Genomic DNA, 15920 nt, shown 5'->3' on the forward strand with positions numbered 1-15920 from the left:
ACTTTTTATCAGCCTTGGCGGACTCGGTTGGGATAACCCTCGATCAAGGCATCCCTGATAACTGAGTATGAGAATGGTTTTGGCACGAGCCAAAGTTTTAAGAAATTCATAAGCCATGTTGAATACTCGATTTATATGAATTGATTTTATTTAATTAAAACAATTTGAAAGGTGATGAATTATAGTATGTTAAATTGTTTTATTTGTCTCCATTTACTCAGCTTTAGATATTTTAGATGGTATTTGTTTACTCACTAGGATTTTATAATCTCACCACCCTCATTTCCATCCATTTCAGGTTCAAAATAGTCTATAGATAGCACATTTCGTCGAGGACTAGCATTGGTTTGCATCCTCCAAACTGTAGGTTCACAATTTTTCTTACATTCGATTATTCGAGGGTCCACTTGTTACTGTAAATTAAATTAAATACTTTAGCTTACTGTTTTATGATATATATGAATTTATTTTGCTTTTACGCTGTAAAACTTATTTATGCAAGCTCTAAAAATATTGTTTTGTGAGAAAATTGAATATTTTATTCAACATTTTTATTTTATTCTAATAGTCATAATTTCATTTTAAACGAATGTTTTAGACATCCAAATTTATTTTTGATTATGAATTATGTGTTTTGTACTTGCATACTACTTTTTTAGCGGATTTCGAGATTTTTGAAGAAAAATGACCAAAATGCCCCTGTGAGAAAAAAAATTATTTTTCTATTGTTTTGATTTGGAAAATGTTTATAATCTCTCAAAACATAATTTTAGTGAATAATTTTCACAGGGGAAGCGAGAAAAACTGATGTTAAGCCTTGCGAGGTTTCGATTGACATTCCGGGTAATGAATGTCTATCGGGACGTCGCGGTAGTTGTCACGGGCTTGAGGGGAGTTCCGGATCATGACAGCAAACCCCATTTAATAAATAAATACTATGATACAATTTAACCATACATCCACAATCATATTGGGCCTAGTCCATAATCATCCACATACATCCATCCACATGAACATAAAATTAAAACTATGTCTTATTCTAATTGTTAATCATATGAGGCATCCGAAACTAGTGTACAACTAATTTTGAGTTCATTTTTAATTCCGTGTATGGAAACAGTCTTCCATGTATGGAAAGTCTTTACTAATCAGTATTAGTAATATTATCCATTCCTATTCTCATTAGGATTAGAATTAAAATATTATTACAAATTAAAACATTTTTAATTTGTAATCTTTAAACGTTTTAAGTAACTTTTACTAATCCTTTTAAATTAAAAGATTATGTGTCTTCAATTATCTAATCTCATTAGATAATTTAAATATAATATTTAAGACAACATTATCTTTAATTATATTTAAGTGTCCTATTCGAATTTCACTTCTTAAAAGAAAGAAATTAATTCATGATATTTATCTTGACCATATTTATCACACTCCCATATTTGTAGGAATCAAATTCCTAAATTTATGGATGTGATTAATTAAATCTTGATATCCTTATTTTAGGGAATCAAATTCCCTAATTTAATATATCAAAATTTATCTTTCTGGAACTTTTCCATAAGATATTGTTTAGTAAATTAGAGTTTTTAATTGCACCAATTTAGGCTGCAATATGGACACTAAAATCCCAAAAACCATGACTTTACAAAATTCTGGCAGCAGTGTACCAGTCACAGTTTTATGGCTTGATGCAGCATCAAATCAAGGAATTTAATTCCCAAATTTTAACCATGGTCAGCTAACATATGGAACCTCTCCATATTAAAATTTCATAAATTTTTGACTTAATTTAGCTGGTCAAAACCCCAAAAAAATTGCAGCCTATGTATCCTGTACATAGCTGCAGTTTTTGGGTTGCATATGTGGCATTATGATGGCATAAATCAAGGGATTAAATCCCTTAATTTTAGTGAACTTTCTAGGCATCTTTTGAACATATTCAAACTTCAAAATTTATCCAAAAAGGTACAACAATTGCACAATTTTGGGAATCTTGAAGATGACTTTCTTAGCAAAATTATGACCTAAAACTACTGCTGGCAGCAATGGTTTCAGCCATGATTTCACGGCCTTTCCATTTAACAATTTTCAGCTGGTAATTAATCATATTGAAAAAATTTCAATATAGATTACTTCCAAATTTTTTCAGAATTTTTGGAGGCTTTTAGGCCCCTGTTAAAAACTGAAAATCAAACTACATGCAAATCTAGACAAAATCGAATTCTATCACCAAATCGCATCTTGTTTCCCATGAATTCGAATCCTTTTCTTGCTAAACTCTTTTGTTCATCTCATGCACAAATTGTTCTGCAAAATTAAGACACTTAAACAAGATTAGTTGCTAAAACAAATAAGTATTAAAAATCAAAACTTGAATAAGTGATAAACTACTTTAAAACATAATCGAAATTTAACACTTACTTGCTCTCTTCCAAATCCCTCACATCCAATCAGAATTCAAATTAACAATAACAAGACATACCTTTGCATTAAAACGAGCCAAGGGAGGCTCTGATACCACTGCTAGGAATGGCATGATTAGAGCATCAACGTAGCGAAATAAAAAGGGTTGAAATAAAATAAAACCATGCCTCCTACCTTTGGATCGCCTTGGTTATTTAATGAAAAGTTATGTACCACATAAAATCAGAAAAAGAATATACCTTTCCAAGTGATATCGTAATCAAATGGATTCCTTTTGGCGACAAAACACGAACACCTTTGGTGTGAAAGAATCCCAGCCACTCAATCGTTGTCCCAATAATACAATGATTAGGAACTTTTAGGAATAATGCTTTAATGGATAATGATCTTCTAATTGTATCCCAATACAATTCCTTTGCAAGGCATATATAGTTCCATGGGCTTTATCTACATAAGTACAAAAAAGTAATTAAATTACAAACTTATGGATAAAGAACTACGTCAATGTTATTATGAATAACAAAATGTCATACATGAATATCTCAAAATTGCAATTCCCATACAACCACAGATTGGCTTGTAGGGCTTCTACTAACAATATATACATGGCAAGGCCACGGGATGATATACGTGGTTGCGACCACATAATTTCTCTTATGTTGGCCAACATCATCGAGACTGCCATGGTTGTGGGGATCCAGTGGAAGGGGGCCTCTTGGATGTTATTATGTGGAAGCGGGTCCACGAGTTGATTACTGTGATTACCTACTCGAGAGTGATATCTCTTCGGGTTTTCAAACATGAATTCTATCGCATGGTGAGAATTATGAGTTTTTCTTTAGCTTTTTTATTTATACGATGATTTGTATTTAATTCCTCAAGAATGAGATAATTTATGAGCTTGTGTAAAAGCTTTGATAATGCTTGATTTTACGAGAGCCTGCATGTTTATACTGGTTTGATTTAAGTAAAGAGGTTAAATGATTTCGAGGGTAGAAATCTTTCACTTACATTGGCTTTGATACATTGATTGAAATGATTACTTTGCTTTAAAATTCTTGGTTTTACATGTAAGGCACAAATCTTCCTTTTGAGTTAAATTGTTTATATATATTCTTATGTTTTTAATATTCAAATCTTCTGTCCCTAGCAGGTTTCCCATCAACACCCTACTCACGGAGCCGATGATCACTGAGTCTGTGAGAGTCACCCTCCCTTATCTTCCTTTTCCAAATAAGTGATCAGCTCAAGTGTATTGCCCCAGTATATTTTGACTCACTGTGACGTAGGTAATGGTATCTCTTAAACTTGCACTTTGAGTCATTCCACTGCATAGGGATCATGTTGTGTAAAATAGTTAGACTTATAAAAAAATTACTAGTTTATCGGAAATGTATTGCCAAAGACCTTGAGGTTGTGTAATGAATTCTAAGTGTGATTTTGAAATTATCTTGAAGTTGGTTAAACTTGGATATTGTTATCTAGTTGCTACATCTTAATTACAGCTGTTTATTTGGGTTAAGTAAATGATAGTATTATTACAAGTCAACAAAATTTTTAATGGGCGTCTCAAGTATAACGTTATAATAAAATCCAAGTCGATTTACGTACACATTAGAATGTTCGATTTAATTAATAGAAATCTCAACTAAGGCTTGTTCAGGATTTGGCAAGTTCACTCGTAAGTCGCAAACGTCAATAACAATTGGGAAGAAGGTTGTTACAAGTACTCAGTGAGCAGGAGCATTTATCAATTGTAAATGTGTAGGGATAGTTCATATTTGTAGTACCCCGTATTTTGATATGGTGGCAAATAAAGTTTACGGATGCCAATTGAGGTTAATTACTGAGTTGAAAAGGGTAATTCAAAAGTGAAACTGTGAAATCTCGATCTCCATAGACACATAACTAGAAGTAGACACGATCATGTGGGCTAGGGGTAATTTCATAATTTCTCTTGATGAGCTCCTATGAGTGGGTTTTTTTTTTTATGCTATTAAGGTCTAAATAGGCCTAAGGAATGAATGAATGATGTTTATGATGGTAAAATAAATGAAAGAGATAAAAATAATGATAATTTCCACGATAGGGGCAAAATCACATTTTGCATCTCGAGTTTAACTTTTTATGTTTTTGTGAATCCGAGTTTTTCTAGACGATTATGGACCTTGCCCTAGTGTTAAAATAGTAAAAGGTTGCACAAAGGATGGGAGGAAGACAAAGCCACCATGTTAAGGGCATTTTGGTAGTTTATGTGAGAATTGGATAAACTTTAGATATAAATATCTAAAGCTCCAGCAATTTCCAGCAGCTTCCAGCCATTTCTTCTTCCCTTCCCATCTCACATTCTTCATCTCCATGAGAGCCTCCCATAAAGCTTCCATAACTCTCTCGCTTAACTTCAATTTTCGTGCTTTTGAGCACTTTTTCATAGAACCTTTTGTGCTCTTTCACTCTCTCACCTTAAAACCCTTAAAAAGTCTTACTTCCATCTTCCTCTCACTAGCTAGACATGTGGAAAGAGAGAGAAAGAGCATTTCCCTTGTTAGCTTGAAGAATTTTGAAAAAGAATTCAACTTCAAAGACCATCAAGGTGAGTATAAGTTAAGGTTAAATTTCTTTAGTTGTTGATAATGGCTAATAATGGGGTTTTTGAGTGTTTTATCATTGAGGCTATTTATTCACTCTTAGGGTGACTAGAGTAATGTGAATAACTAGCCATTTAATGGCAATTGGAAGCTAGTTAGGAATAACTAGTGGAACTTGATTAGGAAAGAGCTTTTGGAATTATATTAATGCCAATTTGGGTTGGTTGTGATGTTGTGTGTGTATAGGTTCCAACAAGGCTTCACATGTCCATTTGGAGTATTAGTTGAGGTTAGAGTCAACCAAAAGAATCAACAAGACCGGTGAGTGAACTTGCATTTTGAAATTGTTTTGGGAATGTGAATGTATTTGCACAAAACATTTGAATGATTTTATCCAACTTTTCTTAAAAAATGGGTGCCTTAGGAACAAGCCCTTGATAAATTATTTTGATGTGGTGAAATATGAAAAAAAGAAGAAGATGAATCCATGTGCTCCTCCATTTTTGTTGACATATATATATATATATATATATAAGTATATGTTGTGCCATGATAAATAATAATTATGTGGTGATGATGACCCGACTATGTGCTAGCAGGGAGTGCCCCTGAGCCAATGATGACCAAACTATGTGCGAGTAGGGAGTGCACATGAGCTGATGATGTTGAAATGTGCGAGTAGGGAGTGCACATGACGATCAATGAAGTAGGGTGGTGTACTTGTTGATATATGTTTATATATGTATATGTGATAGCAAGTTTATGATTATTATATGTGATTGTTTTGAATGTTGATAACTTGATTATTGTCAATGTGTTCACTTTGATGTACAATATGGTAGGGATGGATTTTGTGGCATGTGAAAACCCTTTAATTGTCATCTGCCCTGAATCTTGCTGCAGCAAGAATGCATTCTCGCTACAACGAGAAACTCTCGGGTGGTGAAGGCATAAACCAGCCTTGTTTCCGGCTACAGCGAGGAAATTTCACTGCAGCGAAAATGAATTCTCACTGCAACGAGAAACTCTCGGATAGACCCAAAATTCTGGTGCAATACTTTCATTTTGATGATGATTTTGACCACCTTCCGTTCAGAATTGGGAAACGTGATAAACACAAAAGTTGTAGCCCAGCCTCTTAGCTTTCTAATGGTGAAAAAATAATATCAATCGGACCTTTGTAGTGGGAGATATTCTTCAAAAACCAAAATATATGCAAACTAAGACTGCTTCTCGCTGCAGCGAGAAACTTGCTGTCATGCTTGCTACCTTGCTTGATTTTGACATACTTTTCACCCATTTAACTTCATGGATTGATCATGGGTTTTTGCAACACTCTGAGGTTATTAATCAAAGTTTGAAATGAGGGGTTTTTAGTATGAAATTAAATCAGTTGCATTGTTTTTGAAACAAGTGCATCATGATTTCCAAGTTCTCCTTATCGATTGCTTGTTCCCTTCTTATGTTCACTCACTAAGTTTTATACTCACGTTTTTAAACTTCATGTTTTCAGATTTAGAGGCAATTGGGTGTCTACATATGCTTGTCTTCTTGGTAGGTACTATGGCACCTCAGTTGCGGTACCTTCATTTAAAGTCACTCTGCTGAAGGTTGAGAGTCTTTGTCTGTGTACATGTATAAGTAATGTAATCCACTAGGATTCGTGTTATAAGTCAAATATGTATATTTTGGATTAATGATGTCACTATAAGCTGGAAAATGGGTGGCATTATTTAGACATAATACAATTGTGAGTATTGGGTTACTATAAAATGTTATTAAAATATTTTTAGTTGCGAACTACAATATGTGGTTTTAGAAATGACGATTGATAATGATGATTGGGATTGCATAAAAAGGCTTGCTTTGGCTTAGTGGGCTATGCCTATTAAGCCCATGCATCAGTCATGGCCCGAGATTTGGGTCGTGATAATATACTATCCTCTAAACATGCATATACAGTAGTAAACTCCACATACTCATATCAAGACCAGTCAGACATCACTCGGTATAACACACATTATCTTCATACCGGCCCACCATATGGTTGTCTACAAGAGTATTTAATACACTTACCTCATAGGCGATCAATGTGAACGTTAGTCCTTAAAGCTCAATAAGCTTGTATCATATCATGCATCATAATCAAATATTCACAACTCTTACCACAAGCCCTTACATTAATCATCATTACTCATCATTCTATAAACATCATGTAACATAATTCATATTTCAAATCCTAAAGCATGCCACTACGTAGTCATTAGATCATATCATAGAGTGGTCCTCCCTAGACGTAGCATATCACGTATGGTGGCCAATGAACAACAAACAATATCATGTCAAGCCCCATTGCTGTAGGAAATGATGGAGTCTATAATCATCATCTAGAATAATCTCAACGGATGGCATCGTAGCACTACAAGAAGGGAATCACAGGTGGGAAAAAACCACCATCCCTATAGGCATCATAAATCATCATCGCACAACAGGCAGGAATCATAAACAGGACAAAACCACCATCCCTATTAGTGGAACATACATAGTTATAGGGATTTTTCAACCTCATAATATGCCTTGTTTAGAATCATCTTTAGTGAAACATACATATATCACATCATATCATCCTCCAGAATCATCCACAGATGGAACATACATATCTCACATCATATCTTCGCTCATCATATCATAATTATGACATATTCAATCATTTGTAATCATGTCTTACTTCTCATCTCAAACACATAATCAAGGATGTATAAATTATTTAGCCTAGGACAATCCTTCTAGGTAATTCACATAATTCTTATAACATTTGCTAGTCTGAACATAGCATTTCTAGACTTATTCATCATGTACACATTCATATTAACATCATTGGCCTAGGCATGCTATCTCTAGGCATATCACATCATTCATAGTTATTTTCTACTTTAGGAATTCTACCACTAGATAGACTTATGGCTCATACATAACATGCATCATGCATTTTCATTATAGAAGCATACATCCACCCTAGTCATTATGCTCCTATGCATAAAAGCTTCCCCACTCACATTGACAAAATGGGAGCTACTCTGCAGCCAAGCGTTGATCCTTAGCCTCTAACCATTTTTTAGCTCATAAACATGCCTAAATTACTCAATCTTTCTTTAAGAACCTCAAAATATTACAAAACTAGTTAAATATTGGCTTTCAAAAAATGCCAACGTTTTTAAAATTAAGCAAATTCTTAGCAATCTAACATCTGAGCTCAAATCCTTCAATAATAAACTAATCCCATACCTTAGAAGTGGGATTATGCTATTGTTTACCCGAAATGCTCAGTCAACTCAACGGGGCCAACTTCACCCAAAGTTAAACCAAAGCAAGATCTAAGTTATCAATTGTTTAAATTGGAAATTAATTGGTATAAATGTTAAAGCTTACCTTTAGAAGCATTTCCCAAGCTTCAATACACTCCAATCCACTTTACATAGCTTTAAAAATTATTCTTGGAACCTAGGGTTTAGATTTTTTGAGAGAGAAAATGAAAATGATCAACCACGCCTTTATAAGTTAAAACTTTTACTCCCAACACTCAAAATCCTTGGTTTATTAAGGGAATCTAGTGGGTTTGAAGGACGTAGGAGGAAAGAGAAAATGGGTGGAGAAAGAAGGTGTAGAGAGAAAATGATGAAAAATTAGATTTTAGGGCTTTTAAGCTAAACTTGGCTAATCTAGCAACCTAGGGGCAACTATGGGAAGTCTGTAGTCAACCTTGATTAACGGATATCACTTATTTCTCTTCCCAATATCAACTATAGAGGGCATATAGTTGATCATGGACTAGAATGTCTAGTTCCATTCAACTTTTCTTCATCGGATCGACTATGGAAGCCTTGTAATCGATCTTGGACCAATATACATGCATTTTTCCCATCTTTCCTTGCTAAAGTCAACTATAAAGAGTCCATTTTCAATCTTAGACCAGCAAACTAGACTTTTTAGGTCTAGATTTATAAAAATTGTTCCTTTTTAAAGTCTAAACCCGTTTTAAATCTCTTCCACAACCTCAAACCACTCATATAACATGAAATCATCACATACAAATATCCAAATATATCATCAAAGTCAAAATCTCACTTAAACTTCAAACCATATAGTTCTCCATATTCAAGTTGTAAGATTTGTGGTCTAAGTACCACAATTATCATTCTCATCTCAAGTCATCAAGAATGCTCAATATCCAAGCATATACTCATCACTCATATTCAAATTCTCATTATGCTCTATGTCATATAATATACAAATAAAAACTTAGCATAATTTACATTAGGCATCATATTTATCAAGGTGCCAAACAATGCACTATACCGTTCATGTGCCAACATATGCACAACATTATTTTGAGCCATCCAATGCTCATATATCATATTCATTGTGTGAGACCTCAACCTCTATAGGCTCGTGACTAGGTGTAGACGTGATAACACAGGCCAGGGGTAATTTCATCATTTCTCATGGTGAGCCCCTAGAAGTAGGCTTTCAGACATTATTAAGGTCTAAGTATGCCTAAAGAATAAATGAATGAGGGTAAAATAAATGAAGAAGATATTAATACTGATAACTTCCACGGTAGGGGTAAAATGGTCATTTTACACCTTGAGCCTAAATTTATAAGTTTTCATGAACTCGAGTACTTTTAGACTATTATGGATTTTGTCTCAATGTTAAAGGAGTAAAAAGAGTGCATAAAGGAAAAGAGGAAGACAAGTGGCCTTGTTAAGGGCATTATTGTAAATTGTATAAAAATTGGATAAACTTTAACTATAAATATCTAATCTCCAACAGCTTTTCTTGAGTTTGCTAGTAGCTTCTCTTCTTCTTCCTCCTCTTATCCTCCTCTCCATTCCATGTTTCTTTGCACCTTTCATGGAAGTATCCTTTGAAACCTTTAAAACTTCCCCAAATTAAATTTATTTTTCATGTTTTTCTACACCCTTTCATAAAGTTTTTCATGCCCTTCCACTTTTACACCTCAACAACCTTCAAAAGTCTTTCTTAAGTACATTCACTCAATAGTTGGACGTGTAGAGAGAGAGAGGGTGATTTCCCTTATTAGATTGGAAGAATTTTGAAAATAAATTCAATTACAAATCCACCAAGGTGAGTGAACTTGCGTTTAAAATATTTTGGGAAATGTTTTGGTATTTGGATGAAGCATGTGAATGATTTTTATTTGATTTTTCCTTAAAGATTATGCATGGGAACAAGCCTTTATTAGAACATTTTATGTGGTGAGTGTGTAATATGATGAATCTTTGTGCTCCTATAGGATGTTGATATATATGTGTATGTGTTGTGTATCGATAGTTAATTTTGTGTAATAAATATAACCGTGAGTGTGCGCGATGTGGGGGATGCACATGCTTGTGATGACGGGTGCGAGGGTGCTGATGGTGATATTGCCTGTGACCGATGTGGGGGATGCACATGGCGGTATTAGTTGTGCGCGATGTGGGGTTCACATGATGACTCCAGCTATGTGCGCGATGTGGGGCTTGCATATGAGCTAGGTGAGGCGGTGGTGGTATTAGTGGTTATATATGTATATATATATATATATATACATTTATGCAAGAGAAAGTTCATGAATATGGAATATAGTTGTAATGTATGTGAAATTTTGCATGTTGAACCTTAGAAATTGCTAAGTGTTTTCCAGTTGATTTTGTCATTGCAAAAGAATGGCCTTTTCTTGATATAATGAGAACTTTCTTCTTGGTGTTCTGTTTCTCGCTACAGCAAGAAACTCTCGGGTTGAGAGGCTGGTTGCAATCCTGTAACTTGCTGCAGCGAGATGTCTACAGGTGGTTTTGCGCTACAACGAGAAACATTTGATCGTGCTTGCTAGCTTGTTTGGTTTCTGCCGTATTTGCCACTTCTTTAACATCATGATTGATCATGGACTTCCAACATCAAGGAATTGATTAATTAAGTTTGAAATGAGGGATTTTAGTGAGAAACCCTCGGCCAGCTAATGCTTTGAGCCCAAATTTCGCTGCAGCGAAAATTCATTCGCGCTGCAATTATCAGTCATTTCGCTCGACTTGCTTGAATGCTACTAAAGTTTTCACTCTTCAAATTCTTTGTTGTGCATATATCCTTCATCATCAAGTGATTAATCAATTAAGGGTTTTAATGAGGGGTTTTAATAAGAACTAAACTAAACTGCATTGTTTTTGAAAATAAGTGCATCATGATTTCTTTAAACTTTTCGTATCACTTGCTTGTTCCCTTCCTTTGTTCACTCACTGGGTTTATGTCACGACCTAAATTCTGGGCCATGACCGGCGCATGGGCCCAATGGATGTAGTCCACTAAGCCTAAGCAAACCTATTAATCTGACGTGTTCATCATCCCATCATAAATGATAAGTCATAATTCATAACTTAGAATCAAATAAAAATTAAACATTTGTCAACTCATACTGGCATACCAATTAAGTGTACATTGCCTACAACATGTATCTCAATAATTTACATCAAGTTTGCCTATACATCTAAAAAAGAATACTTGACTTCCAGCGGAGGGACTCCAATGAATGTACAGCTACTGAATGCTGAGACACCTACCAAAAGATGGATATAAGTCTACAAGGACACCTCGTCCTAGTTACTTGCTGCCTCGTGATCTGAAAACATGAAGTTGAAAACGGTGAGTATAAACCTAGTGAGTGAACAAGAAAGGGATCAAGCATACCATAAGGAATCTTTAATGAAATCATGATGCATTCTTTTTCAAAACAATGCAATTTGTTTCTATTCTTATTAAAAACCCTTCATCAAGCCCTTAAATGATTAATCATTTGAAAATCATGAACCCATACATAACGAACCATTCGAAGAATGAAAGCTTCAATATTACACAAGCAAGTCAAATGCGACAACGAATCTTCGCTGCAGCGGAAAGGCATTCTCAACTGGCCGAACGAGGGAATGAATTTTCGTTGTAGCGACGTTGGGATTTAGTTATTAGCCGAATGAGGGTTTCTCAATTGGCCGAGGGTTTCTCACTAAACCTCCCCATTTTAAACTTAACTCATTTAATCCTTAATGTTGGAAGTCCATGCTCCGATATGGTAGCAAAGAAGTGAAAGATAGGGCAGCAATTGGACAAGATAGGAGACCAAAATAGAAGGTTTTTCACTGCAGTGAGATTCAGCAAAATTGTAACCCAAAAACAGAAGGTTTCTCGCTCCAGCGAGATTCCTTTTCGCTGTAGCGAGAAGCTACAGTGACTATCTCACTGCAGCGAGAACCAGTTCCGGTGAAGGTTCTCAAACCCGAGAGTTTCTCACTGCAACGAGAATGACTTTCGCTGCAACGAGAACAGAGGAACAAGAGAAAAGTTTCCCTTCATTCAACAAAAAGGCCATCCGGCTAAACCAACAAAATCAACATACATCACATGAAAATTCCCAAAGTGTAATGTATCAAATTTCTCATATATGTCGATCATATATCACATTCATAAACTTTCATTTTATAAGTCTAGATATGCATAATTACATAGATAAACATCAACATCATCATAATCACACCCAGCTCATGTACATCCCCCCACATCGTGCACATAGCCGGCACCATCGTGTGTAGCCCCCCACATCATGCACAATCAGTGCCATCGTGTACATCCCCCCACATCGTGCACACGGGCACTATCATCATCCATCTCTCACGCCACCATCATCACCGGCAGGTGCACTCCCCCTCATCGTGCACACACATGGTTACAATCATTATACACAATATCATTCATCACGCACAACACACACACATATATATATATATATCATCATAATGCAATAGTGCATGAATCCATAGCAATAATATATCACAACATAAAACCATTTGACAAAAGCTTGTTCCCAAGGCACTTGTTTTTATGAAAACTTAATAATTCATTTAAATGGGTGACAATTACAATATATCTCCCAAACAAGCTTTGAAGGCAGTCCACTCACCGATTTATTGTTGAGCCTTTAGTTGACTCTAATTCCCCTAATGATCCAATTGGAAGGATGGGACTTCATTAGAACCTAGGATCACATTAGCATAAGCAATAGGTCAATTCACACACTATGAACCCTAAAAGCTATCTTTTAACTAGCTTTCAATTGCCACATTAAATGGCTATCTATGGTCACTATCTCAATCACTAAAAGTAATGAACATACTCAACAATAAAACAGCTCATAAATCGCAATTACTAGCCATTTTCTGCAGCTAAAAATTGAGCTTAGTTCATCACTTACCCTAGGGCTCCTTTGTAGTCAAATTCTCTTCCAATAGCTTCCAAATAAATGGTGAAATTTTCTCTTTCTCTCTCTAAAACGTCCAACTAGTGAGAGAAAGTACAAAAATGAGATTTATCAAGGGTTTTGAAGTGAGAGAGTGAAAGAATACTAGGGTTCTAGTCAAAAAGGCTCAAAAATATGAAAACTAGAGCTAGAGAGAGCAAATCATGCAAGCTCCATATCAAGCTTCCATGGAGGAATTGAGGAAACGTAAGAGGGAAGAAGGAAGAAGAAGACAAGCTGCCGGAAATTTCAAGAAGCTGCTGGAAGAAAGTATTTATAGGCCAAACTTATCCATTCCCTTAAAATTACCAAATTACCCCTCCACCAATTAACTTACTCTCCTCCAATCTTTTATGCAATCTTTTTGTTCTTTTGACACTGGGACAAGGTCCATAATGGTCTAAACATACTCGGGTTCATGAAAACATAAAATTTTAACCCGAGGTGAAAAATGACCATTTTGCCCCTACCGTGAAAATCACTGTCATTTCTAGTTTTCTTCATGTTTTCATCATTACATGTCATTTATGTAATCTTATGCCTATTTAGACCTTAAAATATCATAAAATTTTCTTTTGGGAGCTTATTAGAGAAAATGACGAAACTACCCTTGGCTCGTATTATTACATTTATGCTTAGTTACAAGCCTATAGAGGTTCGGGTCTCACATTCTCCCCTACTTAAAGAAATTTGGTCCCTTAATTTAAATTAAACTATAAGGTAACTTACCTCTAAGTATCAAAGAGAAGGGGATACTTTGTTGGCATTTCCTCCTCGGCTTCCCACGTTACCTCTTCACTGGTGTGGTTTCGCCACAACACTTTTACTAAGGCTACATCCTTTGAACGGAGCTTTTTAACTTGCCTATCAAGGATAGCTACCGGTTGCTCCTCATAGGTTAAATCATCTTGCAACTGAATGGTTTCATACCGTATTACATGTGATGGATCCGGGTTGTACTTCCTAAACATGGACACATGAAACACGGGATGAATATTCGAAAGGTCTGGTGGTAGCGCCAATCGATAAGCCACCGCTCCAACGCTTTCTAAGATCTCGAAGGGTTCTATATACCGAGGACTTAGCTTCCCTTTCTTGCCAAACCTCATTACCCTTTTAGTTGGTGAAACTTTCAAAAATACGTGATCTCCTACTTGGAACTTCAAATCTCTCCATCGGTTATCAACATATGATTTCTGTCTACTTTGTGCTGTCAACATCCTCTGTCGAATCATATTTATCTTCTCAGTGGCGTCCTGCACCAACTCAAGCCCCAAAAGTTTCCTTTCTTCCACCTCTAGCCATCCAATAGGTGACTTGCACCTTCGTCCATATAATGCCTCAAATGGTGCCATTTGGATGCTAGATTGGAAACTGTTGTCGTAGGCAAATTCCACTAAGGGTAGATATTGATCCCACCTCACCCCAAGGTCTATCACACAAGCCCTCAACATATCCTCCAATGTCTGTATGGTCCGTTCAGACTGTCCATCAGTCTGAGGGTGGAAAGCTGTGCTGAAATCCACTTTAGTGCCCAATGTTTCCTGCAACTTTCCCCAAAACCTACTAGTAAACTAAGCTCCTCTGTCAGATACTATAGAAATGGGGATACCATGCAGTCGTACTACCTCATCCACATAAACTCGAGCGTATTGGGCAGCCCCGTAAGTAGTCTTAACCGAAAGAAAATGGGCTGACTTTGTTAACAGGTCTACTATGATCTAAATCGAGTCGTAACCCTCACTAGTTCGAGGCAAACCCATTACAAAGTCCATGGCAATATGCTCTCATTTCCACTCAAGCACTGGTAACGACTGTAATAGTCCCGTGGGCCTTTGATGCTCAGCCTTAACTTGTTGACATACTAGGCACTTGAATACGAACTCAGTTACATCTCTTTTGAGTACTTCCCACCAATACACCTCATTCAGATCTAGATACATCTTTGTAGCCCCTGGATGTACCACATAGGCTGCCATGTGAGCTTCCTCCAATATTTCTCTCCTCAACCCGTCACCATCAGGCACATAAAGTTTGGTTCCATACCTCAACACTCCATCTGTGCCTTTGGTAAACATTTTTCCTTTCCTTCCCTGAGGATCCTCTAAGGTCTTAGCTACAAAATCATCTTTACTTTGTGTTTCTTTGATCCGGTCTATTAAGATAGGCCTCACTCTAAAATGTGCTAGCAATGCATTTGTCTCTGAAACATTTAAATGCACTCTCATGTCTCCCAAGCTATGAATCTCCTTAATCAAGGATCTCTTATTTGTAGAAATATGTGCCAAACTTCCCATCGATATTCGACTCAAAGCATCCGCCATGTCACGACCCTATTTTCGGGGCCATGATCGGCGCATGAGCTCAATGAGCATAGCTCACTAAGCCCAAGCAAGCCTATCCATTTACCTTTGCTTAACAAATTTATCATATCATGCATACACACGCACCTTTTCCCGGGTGTGAACATAGCCAAAACACAATGGCATTATCGATAATAATATACATGCACTATACCAGTCATGTATTTAGCAATTTACATTGCATACACATATTCA

The sequence above is a fragment of the Theobroma cacao genome, chromosome 10 (genome assembly GCF_000208745.1).
Source record: "Theobroma cacao cultivar B97-61/B2 chromosome 10, Criollo_cocoa_genome_V2, whole genome shotgun sequence".
Taxonomy (NCBI): domain Eukaryota; kingdom Viridiplantae; phylum Streptophyta; class Magnoliopsida; order Malvales; family Malvaceae; genus Theobroma; species Theobroma cacao.